This window comes from Mytilus californianus, unplaced genomic scaffold (assembly GCF_021869535.1).
Source record: "Mytilus californianus isolate M0D057914Y unplaced genomic scaffold, xbMytCali1.0.p SCAF_4, whole genome shotgun sequence".
NCBI classification, from domain to species: domain Eukaryota; kingdom Metazoa; phylum Mollusca; class Bivalvia; order Mytilida; family Mytilidae; genus Mytilus; species Mytilus californianus.
The window spans coordinates 41,312,635-41,332,037 of NW_026262690.1; the positions used below are offsets into that span (position 1 = coordinate 41,312,635).

At 31.9% G+C, this 19,403-nt stretch overlaps 1 protein-coding gene across 2 annotated transcripts in view; it reads right to left on the reverse strand.

Annotated features, from left to right (window-relative positions):
- Positions 1 to 19,403, reverse strand: part of LOC127738060 (uncharacterized) — a 65,866-nt gene that overhangs the window by 37,733 nt on the left and 8,730 nt on the right. The gene's annotated exons all lie outside the window — the stretch shown is intronic.

The following is a 19,403-nucleotide window of genomic DNA, read 5'->3' on the forward strand; positions in this document are numbered from 1 at the left end:
GAATGAATAACAACGGTCTGTTAATAAAGATCCGCAATTCAGGGTTCTTAATACCCATTTTAATCAACCGGACCATGATCCTTCTTTATCTATGAAAGAACGCATCATCGAGAAAATTTATCACAACACCAATAGACCTATACTAAGTACTTCTTCCCGAAAAGATAGAAAACATTTCTGGATAAGGGAACTACGTACTGAAATGCCATATGGTTGCAATGATAACAGCAAAGGAGTAGGAACAAAGGGTCAAAACAATCAGGTCTCTGATAAAACGTCGTATTCATAAGTTGAAAAACTGTGTGAATGATCGACCAAAGTCCGTTTTCAAATACAAAGACGCTGTGAAATGTCTATCATCTCTTCACGATGAATATGTTGTTGTTCCTGTGGACAAAGCTTCAAATAATATCGTCTTTGTATGTTAACCGTACTACTACGAGTGTCTTGTGAAATAATTAGGAATAAATTAGCACTCCGGTAATCCCACATACAATGACATATCATTTGATGAGATTTTGGCAAATCATAAGTCATTCTGGCTTCAATGAACATTACATTGAACAGAAAATCTGAGGACTTACCTTAATAGATATAAGAAGATGTGGTATGAGTGCCAATGAGACAACTCTCCATCCAAGTCAAAATTTATAAAAGTAAACCATTATAGGTCAAAGTACGGTCTTCAACACGGAGCCTTGGCTCACACCGAACAGCAAGCTATTAAGGGCCCCACAAATTACTAGTGTAAAACCATTCAAACGGGAAAACCAACGGTCTAATCTATATAAAAAACGAGAAACGAGAAACACTTATGAACCACATCAACAAACGACAACTACTGAACATCAGATTCCTGACTTAGTACAGGTGCAAACAATTGCAGCGGGTTTAAACGTTTTAATGGTACCAAACCTCCACCCTTATCTGAAACAATAGTGTAACATCACAACATAGAAAGACACACCATAAAATATCAATTGAAATGGCTTAACTCAATCAAAAGACATATTAACACCAGTGAACATACACTGAACAAACAAATTTGATCTATGATACAATGTAAATACAAAATAAATAAACTAAGGGAATAATAATTAAAGTAACATGTTATACCGCTGTGAAATGTTACACAATTTAAGAAAAACAATATGCTTCAACAAGAATATCAGCCACTTGCAATCACTTTAAACACAGGTAAATGAAAATAATTTTGTTGTTAGGTATAAGTGTACAGTTCAAATGGAGAAAGCTTGTTTGTATTGGATACCTAAGCTTCATAAAATTCCGTTAACACAACGATACATTGCCGGTTCATCTGCATGTTCTACAAAGGAATTGTTCGTTAGATTGACAAAATTCTGTCCGCAGTGAAATACTGTGAAAATGTTTACTCGCGAAGTGATTTTAACCATATGTGGATTAATGTAAAACTTTTGGATAATTGCAAATCTCGATCTTTATCTCAAATCAATTCTATCAAAAATTTTGATTTTTCAACCCTGTAAACCACCATTCCCCATGTGAAATTGAAAAATCGTCTAAAAGAAATAATCCACAATGCTTTTCAATATAAAAATGTTAGCATATGCTATAAATTTATTGCTTTGGATACCATACGGCATATTTTCTTAATAGTGAACAAAAAGGCAAAACATGCTACACAGAGGAACAAGTGATCAGTATGTTTCAGTTTCGTATTGACAACATATATACTTGTCGAATTTGGAGGCAGTCTTTTTCAATAAATTATCGGCATTCCTATGGGAAAGAATTACGCGCTTCTTCTTGCCGACCTCTTTTTATTTTCATATGAGTCGAAGTTCCTTCAGACACTTGTAAAAAAAAAATCAAAGAAGCCAGATCGTTTTATTTCAAAATCAGATATATTGATGATGTTCTTTCCATTAACAATCCGAACTTTTTTGATTGGGTTACATTAATATGTCCTCCTGAACAAGAACAACAGACACATCTTCATCCGCCTCATTTTTAGACTTATACCTCGAATTTGACATAAGCGGTCACCTCAGTACCAGAATCTTTGACAAACAAGACGATTTTAATTTAGAGTTAACATAGGGTTATGTCAAATAACGTCTCGTCCTTTTTCTAAAAAAAATGTCATCGGAAGATACAAAGATCTTTTGATAAATATTCAACATCAACTTCACAAATAATACATGCTGATCTTGAAGTATAGATTTTATGTACTGACGTTATTTATCATCTTAATAACGTTTTATAGTGTTCTTTTTATTTGTCTTTGTATATTTTTAAACTTTACTGTTTAGTCCTTTTTCGGTAATATTCTTTTGGCATGGCTATGTATTGATATATCCCGCCATTGTGCTTTTGTGATCATTACTTTTTTGTATTCTTGTCTTTCATTTTTGCTTATATACTTTGTCTATAGAGTGTTTATATGCCATTTTTATTTTTGTTGAAATAGTTATTTCTTTTTATAGTGATTAAGATTATAGCACAAGGTTGACTGCTGTACCTCAATTTTTGACATTTTTACCTATAATGTCTGTTTGTTTTGCTCACACATTGTTCTCAATATAATAGAGTTTTATGCGGCTATCAAACAAGTGAGGGGTTTAGCTAGCTACAAAATCAGGTTTAATCCACCATTTTCTACCAAAGATACGGTCGATTTTGGAGATATTATCATATTTAGAACAATTATGCACAAAAAATGCATTACATGTTATATATTTATTTTAGTTCATCGTTATGTTTTGGAGTTTAGTATGACGTCCATTTCCAATTAGCTAGTACACATTTTTATTAAGGGGCCAGCTGAAGCTCGCCTTCGGGTGCGGGTATAGTCGCTGTGTTGAAGACCCATTGGTGGCCTTCGACTGTTATCTGCTCTTTGGTCGGGTTGTTGTCTCTTTGACATATTCCCCATTTCCATTCTCAATTTTACGCATTTGTGTGAGCAGAAAGAAAACGCTAAATGATAGAATTTGAATAAAACATAAGCAAATAATCTTTTGACATTATAATCCGACAAACGTAATCTATACATAAAAATTATAATTCACGACTGTATTACCCGATGTTCGATGGGAATATAACTTTCATTCCCATGCGTAAACGTTATTTCCTAATTTAATTCTAACGTATAATGAAGATTATAATGTCACTTATTCGTTTTTATACGTTCGTCTTAGGCGGGTCGTATTAGAGATTTCCAATAAAATGACATACGTACCTAACTCGACGTACGCACGTAACGGGACCGGTTATTGCTAACATATTAATTTTGTTAAATGCGTCACTCAAGTTTCAACTAAGTATTCCTAAACTATTAAACCCATTCATGATAAATTTTATCAATATCAATTATTTCTAAGATGATGAAAAACGAAAGAAATCATGATTTTTATATATCACGTGATAATTAAGATTCCCGCCAAAACTTCACTGTCATAAGACCACGTATATACACGTATCTTTACCTATTATAGTAACGATTGATTTGAGTTGTCTTTCATGGTTTTGACCATGACTTAGCTTTTCGATTAACTTTGCAAATGAACCTTTTATTATTTAATATTTGTCGTTATCAGATTGGTGTCCCTTTTTCCTTTCGTCTTTTAATGGTTTATAATATTTAATTTCCGTAGGTATTTATTATTAGACAGAGATTTTTCTAGCAATTTAAGAAATATCGAATTTAAATTGTTAGTCAGATTTGTCTCTGTTAAAGTTGATAAATCGGATTGCATCATACTTTATTAAGCATCATTTCAAACGTTCTCTTCTTCTGCAGTTAATCTTGCTTATTTACAATCTCCGATTTTTCCCCAGGGAAAACGTACGACAAAGGGATGTGTATATTTTGAACAGATATATCATGTTGTGGAGGGGTATTAGCGAAAAATACCAGTCAAGGGACGGTAAAATTTCCCAAGCCGCTAGGCGAGGGAAATTTGGTCCCAAGACTGGTATTTTTTGCAAAAATGTCCTGTTCCCAAGTATCTCTGATTAAAAGTGGATATGAATGCCAATTTACATACTTGTGACATTTTTAAGACAACTATAATGCCACTTCAGTCTTTACAATGATTTTCTGTTTAAAATGTACTTTTAATTAGTAAGGCTTGATATTGAGGATTTTTTTGGATTAAGACAACTCTTACTAATCCAATTAGAAGTGGATTCTAAAACTATCACATATTGATTGAGTAAAGCAAAAATTTCGAGTTTCAATTTTTGTCTGGCCTTAGAGGTATATATTTATATATAAAAGTTAAACTCTGCGACATATCCATGCATAGGATCACCAGTGAAGGTGATACACGGCTGAAAACACATTTTATATTCATAAGTACTTTAAATATGTATATATTTGTGTGAACCAAGCTCTCTGAAGGAAGGTTTTTCCAGGTTGTTATTATGTCGTGCTGTTGCACCACTGTCCCAGGCTTAGGGGGAGGGAGGGGGGGGTTGAACATTCACAAAAATGTTAAACCCGGCCACATTCTTTATGCGCGGCTGCCTGTCCCATGTCAGGAGCCTATGGTTCACTTGTCGTCGTTGGTTCATATCTGTTATATTTGTTTTTTCGTAAATTGTTTTGTTTTAAATCAGGCCGGTAGTTTTCTCAATTGAGTAGTTTCATATTTTTTAAGTTGGCTCCTTTTACAGTCGACTATACGGTATGGATTTTTCTCATTGATGAAGGCCTTACGGTTGTTCATTTTCGTTTGAACTGTTTTTCAAAGTCAATGCCTTATATACTAGTATCTGATAATACGGTATGAGTTTTTGCTTATTGTTGACGACAGCACGAGCCACTGTAGTCGTTATTCAAACCAATTGGACTCTGTTTGATAGTTTGACGCTCCATACGGATCCAGGTATATACATGTCGGAGTGTCAGGAATAAATCGAAAAAAGAATGCATGCTAAGCATACTAATGCTTTTGAAGAGAAAATTGAAAATATTTGTTGAACGGACAGACTGGCAGATGGACAGACAAGACAGGGTGATTGTAATTTGAATGCGGGTACAATATTTTGTCAGTGTATGTATCTTAGATGCTACATGTAGTGGTAAGGAAGTCTGGATCAAAACGGGGTAATCTTTACTTTTAATTTTTTTATATACTATTTAGAATGATAATTGCATGCCTACTGGATATTAATACAATAGCAAGTCACAAGGATAATTGAAGCTGTGCTGTTTGATTCAAAGAAACAAGGAGAAAAATCAAATAAATTATGCAAAAAAAGTGTTATCAAAACAAAACAAGTGTTGCTAGAATAATAATATATGCACATAAAACATAAAATATATAAACAGATTTTTTTATTAAATATGTGATTGACTGGTACATATAGCAGGCTAGCCTCGATTACGGGTTCAATTATTTTGTTGGACCCCCAGATCAAATGATTTTACGACTAAATTTTTCGGCTTCTTAACCAAGCATAATGCATTCACGAGTAAGAGCATGTACTGGTTTAATCGAAGAAAGACAAGTGTGTCTTTGTATCGGGTACGCTATCTTGTTACCTAGCATATAAACATGCGACTCTAAGTGTTGGTAATGTACAAAAAGGTACATTCATTTATCATCATTATTTCATCATCCTTGATATATATGTAATATTTGTCGCTGGATATAAGACATACATCATTATCATCATCATACGTATTATAGCTTGAGGCTCTATCTTCGTCGAATGTATTATGGCTTGAGGTTTCTTCGTCGTAAGTATTATAGCTTGAGGCTAAATTCTGATAGTTTAGCCAATTTATGTCGAGAACTTATTTTACGCATGCATCTCTTTGCTACATAGTTTTTATAAATGTCCAAGTTAAAGCCAATAGAGATCATAGATGTTTATCAAATGATCATGTCTACTCACAATTAAAACAGTAAGAAAGGGGTTAACTCGTCCGACTAAAACGAAGCACAAAAACAGCAATTACTAGTATTTCCAAATAAACTCCATGAACCGAACTTAGAGTATTCACAGTTACTGAACACTATCTTAAAATAACTACAACTAATAAATACAGAATAATTATCCAGTCTAGAATATTAATCAATTATTTCGTACTGTTACACCACTGTCCCAAGTAAGTGGACCCGCTAACATGTTTAACCCCGCCACGGTATACATGGGTGTGCCTGTCCCAAGTCAGGAGCCTGTAGTTCAGTGGTTATCATTTGTTGCTGTGCTTTCATTCATTTTTTTGTCCATTAATTAGGCCGTTAGTTTTATCGTTTTAGTTGTTTTACATTTGTCATTTTGTGGCCTCTTATAGCTGACTATGCGGTATGGGCTTTGCTAATTGCTGAAGGCCGTACGGTGGACTATAATTGTTAATTTCTGTGTCATTTGGTCTCTTGTGAAGAGTTTTCTCATTGGCAATCATACTACATCTTCTTTTTTGTACATACCACAAATTAAGTATAAAAAGTACATAAACAGTCAAGACCTTTTGTCATGTCAAAAGCACAGAGTGTCTGTATGACATAACTGTATAGCAAATTATATGTAGTTTCTATAAAATGTAATGATAATTTATCGACAAAAGATACATGATGATTTGTAAGTGGAATTATATATAACTAAATAAATAAATATTTATATTAAAAGAAACATCAGAAACAAGAATATGTGTCCATTAGATTACACGCAAGTATCACATTTTCGTGTTAAGTGAGCTCTAAATCCAGTCGAAAACTTTGAAATCTTATGCGAGATGTCTAATGTTCAAACATTGTTGTTTTTAAAACGTATTTATCAAAGTCAAACGACAATCATTTTTTTTTTGGTGCTGTACAATTTATGATTATAGCCGGATCCAAGATATTTGAAAGAGGGCGTAGTTCCCGATAATTGGATTTATACTGCCGAGCTGAGCGATGCGAAAAAAAATGGACGATTTTATACTAAAAATGTGTATAGATAACGTGAAAAGCGTGAGATTTTAAAATTTATTTGGCGATCAAAAGGGGGGAGTACGCCCTCTACCCATGTTTCCGCGAATGCACGTTAAAGTATACACGGACAAAAACCTCGTCCCATGCATTATTATAGTTAAAGACGAAAAAGTACTCTTTGATAAATGTATCAATGATATGAATGTTTGCCCACGTCAAATTATCTTGAATTAAATTATAGAAAAATAATTGTTTTTAAAAGTTAGTCGCGTACACCTTTTACATTCGGGTGTGTTTGAATCTACTTTTTAAACGTTAAAACTTATAAAAACAAAAAAAGAAATAACCTTCTCGCTTCGGATTTCATTATTTTAATATTGTCATGCTAAATATTTACTTGTAAGTTTTTAAAATTCATATTTTGAGAAGAACTGAAATATGGGTCAAGTGAAATGACAAGAAACGATGGGTGTATTTGATTACAAGTTGCTAACTTACTTATTCCCTTAACATATTTTTGTCAATAAAATCATTCAAAATTTAATAACAAAATATATAAAGATTAAAAAAAGTAGTTGGGTTGATTTTTACATTAAGTCTATATCAGCAAAAAATGCGTGGTCAAAGAGCAAACAATGCATGCAGTGTATGCTCCCCTCCGTCATGATTCAATGCTATAGGACGAAATACGTTGAGTTAGGTCGGTTATGTCGAGTAAAGTCATTTTATTGGAAATCTCTAATATGGTATACCGTATCATATGTCCTTCCGTCTGTACGATAACTGTAATTTCCTCTAACCAATTCTCATGTAATTTTAACACACGTTAGTATTGACAAAAGAAAGCTTCCTTTCGAATTTGAATTTGTTGGGATTTCAACCGTTTATATTAAGGCAATTTTTCACAAATAACGTATTAACTGCAGTATGCCTGGATTGATTTCCCCAAAAACCTTATACTAATGTTGGGATTTATAAAAGAAAGCTCCCTTTTATATATTTTTTTTAATTACCTGTTTATCTGTTACAGATTTGTGGGACTTTAACTGGACAACACGATTTAATACCATCATCTTCTTTACATTTCACCCCAAGATTGACTTGGGGATATTCATAATAAAGTTTTGTTTTGTTGTAAACTCTTAATTAAGAATCTTTGTCGTTAGTCAATTCGGGTTGTCTGTGGAGTTGTGTATAATAAAACTGAAAGAAGAATTGTAGAAGTTCCATTTTTGCAAAATAGGGTTTCAATATCCGAATTGTAAGATTTGTTTTTCGCCTTCACTGGGGAAGCAAATTGTTTTATCTTGTTTAATTTTACTATCTGTATTTTCATTTATTTTGCACTCTGGTAATTAATGGAATTTTGAAAGTGACAGGTACCCTAAAAACCCATTAAAATGTATGATTTACTTATTATAATGTCACATTTTCCCTGAAATTTTCTTTCTATCAACTTTCGTCTGTTAGTTCTTTGGACAGTAGAGGTAATAAAATTAAGTTTTAAAAGACTACCACATTCAGGCACTATTCAAGCAAAGTGTTAAATTTACGTTTCGGTGAAGGGTCGGTGGTTTCTCTTCTTGGTATCACAATTTCCTCCAACAAAATTGAACACTACGATATAACTGAAATATTGTTGAACGTGATATTACTCTTTCATAAGTAGAAAGTAGAAATAAGAAGATGTGGAATGAGTGCCAATGAGACAACTCTCCATCCAAGTCACAATGTGTTAAAAGTTAACAATTATAGGTCAAAGTAGAAGTATATTTGTTATCCTTGGGTCAGGAGGATATTTTGAAACGGAATATTCATTTTCACCTGCTAAATTATTGCCACGATGCATAACTAGGCTACGCCTGGATACCTTTCAACGCAATTGTATTTTGAGAAAGTTTACACTGAAATTTTGTATCGATATTGTTATAATAATTTAACACCAGTGTAGTATTAACATCACTTTCTTAACACGTCTAATTCTAAAACAGGACTGATATGCATAAAACCACTTAAGTTAAGATATCCAATCGTAATACTAATATATCGATGGAAAAGCAGAAAAATCCGTCCGTTCGGAACAAATCTTAACTTAAGTAGCTTTATGCATATGGGCCCAGGTATACAGTAGGCGAAACAATTAATGGCAAATTTGATTATAGCATATAACCGGTGCCAATTCTTTTTATAAGATTAAAAACCGAAAGAAAGTTGTTGTAAAAATAGTCAGTATAATATTAATAGACATTTTTAGAAAACTATTATACTTTTATGTTAACATTGGTGGTGACGTTTGCGGATAATTCTACAGGGGCCATCTCAAAGTGTACAGTTTTGATAAATTGAAAAGCGAATAACGCAAAATATATATGTTTATCTAAATCAACGAAACAGGTCGTGAAGCCTGCATACACATATTTTACAATTTGACGGAGTTTTCTCCTGGAATGTCTCGAAAGACTTCCCATAACATCTTTAATTCTTCAAATTTCCAATTGAATGTTTAACAGTAACTTTGTAATCTTTGGTGAAATAATTAAGATTGCAACACCTTCCTTTGAAATTGTCTAGTTTTCTCTGTATGTATTGGCTTGTATAGGCTGTCATAAGTGGATGATATCGATTATGATATATTTTATCAGCCAGTAAAACTATTCCGTCAGGAAAGTCAAGCTCAGCATATCTACCAATTGACCTCATTATTAAACTGTTGCACGTCATTTTGATGTCCCAAAAACTCGGAATCGGTATAACAAATTTTTGCCTTAAATTAAGGATAACGAATTGAGTATAGATGCAATGAAAATGGCAATGTCCCGAAAAACAAAACTCCTGAGTCTCAATGAGTGACCAGTAAATGTCCTTTGAGGTTCCGTCAAAAGCACTCACTGCAATTGGGAACTTTTCCCCCAGTCCCCCACATTTGCTCTCTATTCATTTTGAGATGGCCATAAACCCTAGAATTAATTTTGTAATGTAATGTGGTAACGCTTACGTTAAAAAATTAAGGTTTACATAATGATGACACGGATATGATCTTAGCCAAAGCATGAACAACAAAACTATCTCTCGGGGAACGTTTGTGTGGCATTCTCTGTTACGGCTGGAATATAGCATTTCCAATTTGTATAAATATGTCTAAAAAGGGTTCGGGTGTTTCTCCAGTTGTTTGATAAAAGGAGTATCTATGACTTGAAAACATCTGCAAAACATCGTTTTACTCCCAAGTGTCTACGGTGTCGAGTACAGTTCTATATCTAAATTCAGGTAACGGTACAGTAGGGGGTCTTGCAATGTCAATAACTGTAAAAACCAGCATTTTCAATATATCAGTAACAATAGGCGATGGAGATACATTGATGCAGCTAGTGAAAAGAATCCGGTTAGCTATAAGAAATTAATGGTTAAGAAATTTCGTAAAATATTAAAAACAGAATCGAATACTGCTAATAAACATATTTTGAGCCCAGTAGTCAGCACTTCTGTGTTGACATGAATTATCATTGATATGGTCATTAATATAAATTAACTGTTTACAAAACTTTGAATTTTTGAATTACTAAGGCTTTTCTACCTCAGGAATAGATTACCTTAGCTGTATTTGGCAAAACTTTTAGGAATTTTTGGTTCTCAATGCTCTTCAACTTCGTACTTTATTTGGCCTTTTTAACTTTTTTTGATTCGAGCGTCACTGATGAGTCTTTTGTAGATGAAACGTGCGTACGGCGCAAATACAAAATTTCAATCCTGTTATCTAGAGATTACCCACAGGTAAGTTTATCTGTAATTATCATCGTCAACTTACAGCATGGGCGTTAGCTGTCAAATTCATGTTCAATGATTTGATTCAAATTCTCACATTGATTTTTAATATACTAAAACGTATATCCAAATTACAAAAAGTTTAAAATAAACAACAATAGATATAAGAAGATATGGTATGAGTGCCAATGAGACAACTCTCCGTTCAAGTCACAATTTGGAAAAAGTAAAACCATTATAGAACAAAGTACGGCCTTCAACACGAAGCCTTGTCTCACACCGAACAGCAAGCTATAAAGGACCCCAAAAATGACGAGTGTAAAACCATTTAAACAGGAAAAACCAACGGACTAATCTATATAAAAACGAGAAATGAGAAACACTTTATAAACAACTTCAACAAACGACAACCACTGAACAACATGTTCCTGACTTAGGACAGGTGCAAACAAATGCAGCGAGTTTAAACGTTTTAACAGGCGCCAGTATTCCCCCTAACCTGAACCAGTAGTAAAACATTACAACATAGAAAGACACACTATAAAATATCAATTGAAATGGCTGAACTCGATCAAAACGAAATATTAACAAAACAGGAAAACATACACTAAACGAATAAATTTGATCTATGACACAATATAAATACAATATGTAAAGCAATGTAAAAAGGACAATGCATGGAAAAGATAATATGTATCACCATTTCGTGTGTATTTTAGTCTAGACGCCATCTAATTAACCATTGAGATGACCCCGAAGACTGCCGATGGTCTTTAAATATAAATATAAATAGATAGCAGGAACGTGCAATTTGATTTTTTTATAGGTCTGTTTGGTTTTATATTATACGTTAAAATAATTTTTACTTGTATAAGAATAATATTTTTTGTGGATCGAATCAGTCAACCAAATGGTCCACCCTTGTTTCCCTTTCAATATCGACATTCTCTTCCTTGTTATACCCGAACACGCCTAGTACATGCGTTACCCATCTCCAGATAAGGATTTACTTTGAAGTTCACATGAATAAGGATTCAATGAGGTTGAATTATTGAATTCATCGATGTTTTAGCTTATCTTGACAAAGGGCCAAACTGATTGCTTACAACGAAATTTTATTTCAAAATTCCGTTTTTATCAATACTTAAAAACAAAGAGTCGTATTTTTAATTTTGTCTAAATCGTTACTCATTCTCCTTTAAAAGACATTGTGAACTATAGTTTCCAAAATGTCTAATAGTCATTCCATAAACAAATATGCTGTTTGCATCATGATCCTCTTTTGACACTTGGAGGGAAATGTGCACACTAAACTTTAGCAGTTTCATGATTTTTTTTGAGAATGAAAAGGCGAAATCTCGAATGATATTTGTTTTTAATGAAATTAATAATGGTCGTTGTTTGTAAAATGCTTTGATCTGTGAATTTTAAGGCTAAGGAAAATAAGTAAGCATTTTGCTGACATATTTATAAAAGAATGACCGAAGGGGTATTCAAACTGAAATAAGCCGAAACCAAACTGACAATGCCATGACATAACCTACATTATTTTCTATTCTGTTGATAATTATAGATTTATCTAGAAACTAAGATTCCAATTCCGCTAGTCAAAGTGGATATTTGATGGATTTTGCTTTTGTTTATCTGTCTCGTATATTCGTATAGTGCCTGACGAGTTCAAGTATTTATCATCCCTGTTTTTTTAATCGTTTTTGGTTTTAGTGTTCCCAATGAAGGCAAATCTAGAAAAGCGCTTAGGACGCACGAAATTAATTAAGTGTTTCTTTCTTTTACCAGCAACGGATCGTTACCATTATTGTGGACTGTTGATCCCGATGGTATAATCATCTCAGCATTCAGGGCTTTGGTACTTTCATGATTCAAACATACCTAATTGAATTCTCCATTGATGAATTTAGAGATCATTAAGAAATTAAAGTACCAACTTTAAGCAGGCACAATTGACCTAGATGGATTTGGCTTTTCTTTTTTTGTGTCTCTTTTTGGTCATTTAGCTCCAAACGTGCTCAACTGTTTATCCAGGTCTCGCTCATCTCGGTGTTCATAATATTCTCTCAGTTTGTTACCTTGATTTGTCTCCTGTTAATCGATTGGAGCAAATGTAAACTACTGTCGCCATAATCTATCATCCCTGAAGTTCACAGTTTGAGTTTGAGCGTTTATCAAAAATTATTTTAAGAGTTACATGTATTTTCATTTCCTAAGAAGCAATAGAACATGTACAGTATGCAATAAATAAATAATGTTTGTTAATGTTGTTTTAATGTACAAACAAGGGAGTGAGATGGAACAGTGCAACTGGTTTCTTGTTGATATGAAACTTCGGCGACTGTAAGCAAAATATAAACAATGTCCTTTTGTATTGTTTGGACAAGTCAACGACTAAAAATCTAGTTTGATTACCGTTTTCTCGCTATTTTTGTTTTTTTGTTTTTATGTATGTTGATTATTACAGTTTGTCTCGTTTGTTTATACTGTTATTACATGAACTGTAATGATAACCTTTATTTTGCCAATTTTCTTCTAGAGTGTTGTATGGATGGAGATAAGTTCAGACTGTAAAGAATAGTTCAGACTACAGTCAAGTAATAATAGAAAATTTCAGACCAATTCAGACTGGTCGAGTAAAAAGCAGTACAGTCGACTACAGATAACAGCCATTTAGACTTTTACTGGTTTGAAGTGCTTTTCCTCAATTCCTCTGCCCATATAGATAACTTGGTATGTATGATGGCTCGATTCCAAGCTGAGACATTTTCACCTATGTGGTTAAATTTTTCGGGGTACGAAGTGAGATTCTTTTCTCCATAATTTAGCACACCCCGAAAAGCGTTTGTGATGCGGCTCCTGAGGTAAAAAAGCCCTTTTCCACAAACTAAGTTCTTTTTAACATTAAGTCCTTTGTATACATTTCAACTCCATAGTTGTTACACCATTATGCTATGGTCGTCTGCTCTCCAATCTTGCACACATTGTTAAGTTTAGTCACTTGTTAAAAATTGAAACATGTCCAATACCCTTAAACAGAGATTTTTTGTTTATCACTACTTTAGAGTTTATCAATTTGAGACGCATTAGGAATGGTGACCCAACTGACCTAAAGGGCCATGTGAGCTATTTTCTATACTTTTTTATAAATTTTCTCCTCCTAAACCAGTGGGATAATTGTAACCAAACTTCATCTGAATGTTTCTAGGGATCTTGTTTTAGAATTGTATCTGGGCATTTAATTATTCAATATAAATGGTCAAATTAACAAAAAACTATCACAGTTTATGCAAAACTGAATAAAACACAAACGACCAGCAGGTCAAGGTCTACAACTTGTTTTCAGAAAAATTAATAACAATTTTTTGAGCATTTGTCCCGAAAATCTCGCGGTTAATGGTTATTTTCTTAAAAAGTAATATATACAGTACTACCTGTGACATTATCTTATTAATGGTGGCCATAAAAAATATGGTCACCATGATGGCCCTAAATGTCCGTCATTATACCTCCTGTTGCTTAATTAATACACAAGGTATTAATCAAAAACTTGTCAATGATAAAGGGAAATCATGACTGCATTGAAGTGTTAAAATTGTATAATTTACAGGTAAAGTGTCTCAGGTAAAATATATGTGTTTGTCAAATTTAATAACTGTGATTATGACAAGAAAATTCTTAAATAAAATGAAATAATAAAACTAGTTGAAAATAAAGCTTCCTAACTTTTTTTTTGTAAAAATTTTCTCATGACTGTTTGTTTTAATGTTATACCTTTCAAATAATTCTGTCAATTTAAGTTATTTTTTATATGTATTTTTTGGCAAGTGAATAATAAATGAATACCATCTTCTAATTTATGCAAACTTTCATCCTGCCTTTTTTCCATTGAAAAGGTGTTTCTCAAATTAATTTTCTAAAATCAAAATTGTTTATACTTACTGCATTTAACATTGTTTAACAAATGTTTAAGATTATTTTAGGACTTATTCTATATAAAATTTAGGCAATTCATTATTTCGCTATTGAATAAATACATGTATATTCAAAATAATCATTACAGAAAAATTTAATAATATTTTTATTGTCATATAAACATATTACAATTAAATCAAGTTTCGGACAAAAAAAACAACCAAAAACAAACATTATAATGCAAAGAAATAACATTTCTATAAGAAATCAAAACACATGATGAAATTTTTTGGTTTCTGCCCTCAGATCTAATGACTTTTTTTACATGTTCCATGTTATAGAGGTTTATTATTTCTTTTACTTTTTGTTCTTGGTTTAGAATTTATTCATAAGATTCAAGATTTTATTCATAAACTGGTCAGAGACGTTATTATGAGAAGGTAAACAATTTGCAAATAGATTACTTCTAAGTTGTTATGTTAATTTTACAAACAATTCTATCCTTTATAGGAATTTTTATCCACCATTTTCTATTGCTAAATTATGACCACTAATTCTTTACTTAGTGAAGCATTTGAGTTTACTGTTTTCATCATAAGTTTTTATTTTATTTTCAAAAATATTCTTATTTTTTTTCTTAAAGTTCATTTTTAATCAAGGGCTTTAAAGAATCTAATTCATTCAAGTCCCTGCAATTATTAACTTTATCTAAAAGGCCTGAGTTGAGTGAAATATTCTTTGCAAAAGTATACCAAGAATATGTATCATGCATATGCCAGTCCTGCAGTTTCGACAATATAATACACAGAACAAAAAGCAATTTAATTAATAGACCATAAAAATGTCACAATCCATATAGAAGTGTACTTCATTTTTTCTGGAGACAAATTTTGCCTGTTAACTGACAATATTAGCCAAACTGAAAATAACATATTTGAATTTACAATTGTTTCAAAATGCAGGACAATTTTTTCTTTAAATAATTTCTTTTCATAAGATTTACTTTATTCAGAGATAAGAACATTTTTCATTATGATTAGCATTTATCAAAATTTGATGATAACTAGTTAGCCATTTGGAAAATTTAAGTCTCTTTAGTGATTTTTCATGCACAACTCCAGTTTTGAGATTTGAAAAATATAAAAGATAAAACAAAAATAGTTTATTCCTATACCATATAATGATATTTGTAGTTTTCCTGAAAAAATAATCATGATAATAGATTGTACAACTTTGTTGACAAAATTTATTGTAAAAGGATTGATATTCATGATATTGATAATTTTCATTTGTTAAGAAACAGGCTTGTTAAATTACTTGCTTCATGGTTCCTTTAAACATATCATTTGCATAATTATAAGTTATAATTAATAATAATTCATTTAATAATGCAAACGAACAGATGAATACCATGTACATCATGTACAATAACTTTTTTTTACTGAAAAAATATTTATTTAAAGGATTCTCTGTTTTGTTTTCAAATGCTAGTCAATAACTTATCTTTGAATTTTTGTCATTTCTACTCAAGATTCTTTCCAAGAAAAATTTAAAGATTAAGAAGCAAAAAAACAAATAAAATATAAAAAAATAACATAAAAAAATAAAAACATTAGAAAAAAAGGAAAATATGTAAATTTAAAGACAGAAAAATCAACAAATGATATGAATTAACAAAGACTTAAACACCATTCTATTCTACATTTTCAAGAAAAGGTGAAATGTCAATTTGAGAAGAAACCTGAGTTACCTGTACAGGTAAATTTTAATGAAACATACAAGCTGAAAACTTCAACCCTGTTTGATTTCAACAGGTAACATAATTAGATAAAACATCAACCTATGTTTTATGACCCCAATAAATGGCCAACATCTCAAGATTGAATACCCCAATAAATGGCCACCATTCGATGGTGACCATACAAGGGGGTGGACATAACTAAGAGGAAGTCACAGGTTGTACTGTATATAAACTTAAAGTGGAAAAAGCAACCAAAACAAAAACGTAATGGAGATATTGCACTTAAAAGTTGGTTTTTACACATGTTTTTGCAGAAACTATTATGAAAGAGAAAATGAAACGAATAAAATGTTAAAATGCATAATAATTTATACAAAAAAGGCAATATGGGGAAATGTGCAACCAACTCCTTTTAAGAGTTTTTGCCCTTGAAAACGATTGTAAAACTATTCTTGTGTATGAATTTTTTTATAAACTATAATAGAAACTATTCATACAATATTATCTACAAATAAGTCAAATGGCACAAATTGTTAACCAACTCGTGATAGGAGTAAATGTCCTTAAATGACCGTTTTTGTTAAGTTTTGCATTTTTATCGAAAGCTTTAGCAGATAGACAGAAACTCTTAATGGCAAAAATAATTAATAAATTAAAATCTAAAAATAAGTCCACAAGGCTGAACAACTCGATTGACCCTTTATAGGAGTAATGTCCAATGAAAGATGATTTTTGCGTATTTTGCAGAAACGTTAAAAGTTTGGTTGAAACTCAAAACAGCACACTCGATTAGCGATGAACACAAAGTCTGCAAACATACAAATACCACTGAAACAAATGGAGGAATCCTTATAGTAGATATTGCCCTTCAATAACAAATTATGAGTGATTTTCGGATTATCTCGAAAATTATATAGATAGGTCGAATCTGTAAACAGCAAGATAAATGGTACAGAATATATTTTTGACAGGTGGGCGATTCAGGCGCTTAGAAGGCTGTTGATTTTTTTAAGTAATGGCTCCCTTTTCACATTCAGGAATAGAAATTTTGTCTCTTTAGTTGAGCAACTTAAATTGTTACTTCAATTGTGCTGAAAAAGAAGTCTTGCAGCGTTGACTTCGTATCAGAATAAAACTTTTTAAAGTCCTAATTACAGTAACATAACATTGTTTTCCTCTGGAAAAGATGATTTTTCAAGAAACTATGTATATGTTAAAGGCATTTTCTAAAATGAGTGAAATTTTAGGAATTTTATGAAATACCTTAACTTAACAGGCATTTTCTATAATGACTTAAAATACTTAGTCATTTTTTGAAATACCTTGAATGTTTTGAAGAAAATTGCCTGTTTAGTTTCATGCAAATTATATAATAATGAAATGCATGAAAAAGATGTTAAATTTTTTAAAAAGCAACAAAAGTCTTGTCTGTAAAATAAAAATTATTATTCAGAAATAGTAAAGTTTATAGGTTTTAATAATTGGGATTAGAATATCTAAGATTAGAACTCCATAGTAAAACTACTTTGAGTATTTACTTCACTCCAAAACTGCAGTTACGTATATCCAAAGATGGCGGACGATGTTTCTGCTAAGTATTTCTTTTGTCGATTTTGTAATAATTATACATTATTCTTTAGTATTTCGTGTCTTTTTTAACGTATAACTTAATTTGAAACTGAAATAATAATAAAATGAGAAATATACCGTCCAAAATGAATCGATGATATGGGTAACTGAAGAAGATAAAATGTTGTTGATATACGTAACTGGAAATATTGATACCCGTAACTGATTTTATTCCTAAACAATTGTCATTTTCGTTTGAAATGAAATGAGAGTATAAATCGCGATCGTTATAAATTGAATATATATTGTTGTTGAAAATTTTTACACATATTGTGTGGAAATATATTTATCAGTCTACCAATTCTGTATTTCTATATAGCCAGCAGCATGTCTATTGAGCTAGATGAATGATCTTGGGTAGATTATTTCAGATAAAATATGGGTTGCAACCAAGACACACATGCTGCTTATAACGAAAAAAGTAAAATAACAAAAATACCGAACTACAAGGAAAATTTGAAACGGAAAATCCCTTAGCAAATGGCAAAATCTAAAGCTCAAACACATCAAACGAATGGATAAAAATTGTCATATTTCTGACCTTGAACAGGCATTTCCTTATGTTGAAAATGGTGAAAATAAACCTGGTTCTATAGCTAGCTAAACCTCTCACTTGTATAAAAATCGCATAGAATTCCATTATATTGACAACAATGTGTGAGCAAAACTAACAGACATAATAGGTAAAACTGTCAAAAATTGGGGTACAGCAGTCAACATTGTTTTATATTTTCATCACTATAAAAACACGTAATAGCTATTTCAAAAAAGAAAAACTAAATGGTATATAGACACTCTATAGAGGTCCACAGTTCGTTCCCATAGGAATACCGACAATTTGTTGAAAAAGTCTACCTCCTACCTCCACCTCCTACCTCCACATTTAACAAATATGTTGTCAAAAGAAACTCCAGCATACTGATCACTTGTTTCTTCTGTGTAGCATTTTTCACTATTAACAAATATGCCGTATGGTATCCCAAAACAATAAATTGATAGCGTATGCGACCATTATATATACTGATAAGCATTGTGGATTGTTCCTTTTAGAGGACTTTTCAATTTCACATGGGGAATTGTGGCACAAAGAGTGGAAAAATCAAAAGTTTTGATAGGAATAATTTCAGAGAAAAATCGAGATTCAAAATTATCCAGAAGTTCTTTAGAGTTTTTTAGAATCCACATATGGTTAATACCACTACACGAGTAAACAGTTTCACAGTATTTCTGAAGACCCTCTTTTAATGCGGACAGAATGTTTATCAATCTAATGGACAATTCCTTTGTAGATCATTCAGATGAGCCGGCAATGTACCATTGTGTGTACGGAATTTTGTGAAGCTTATGTGTCCAATACAAACAAGATAAGTCCTCAGTGTTGTTGTTTAATATAATGTTCATTGAAGCCATGAAGGACTTATGATTCGCCAAAA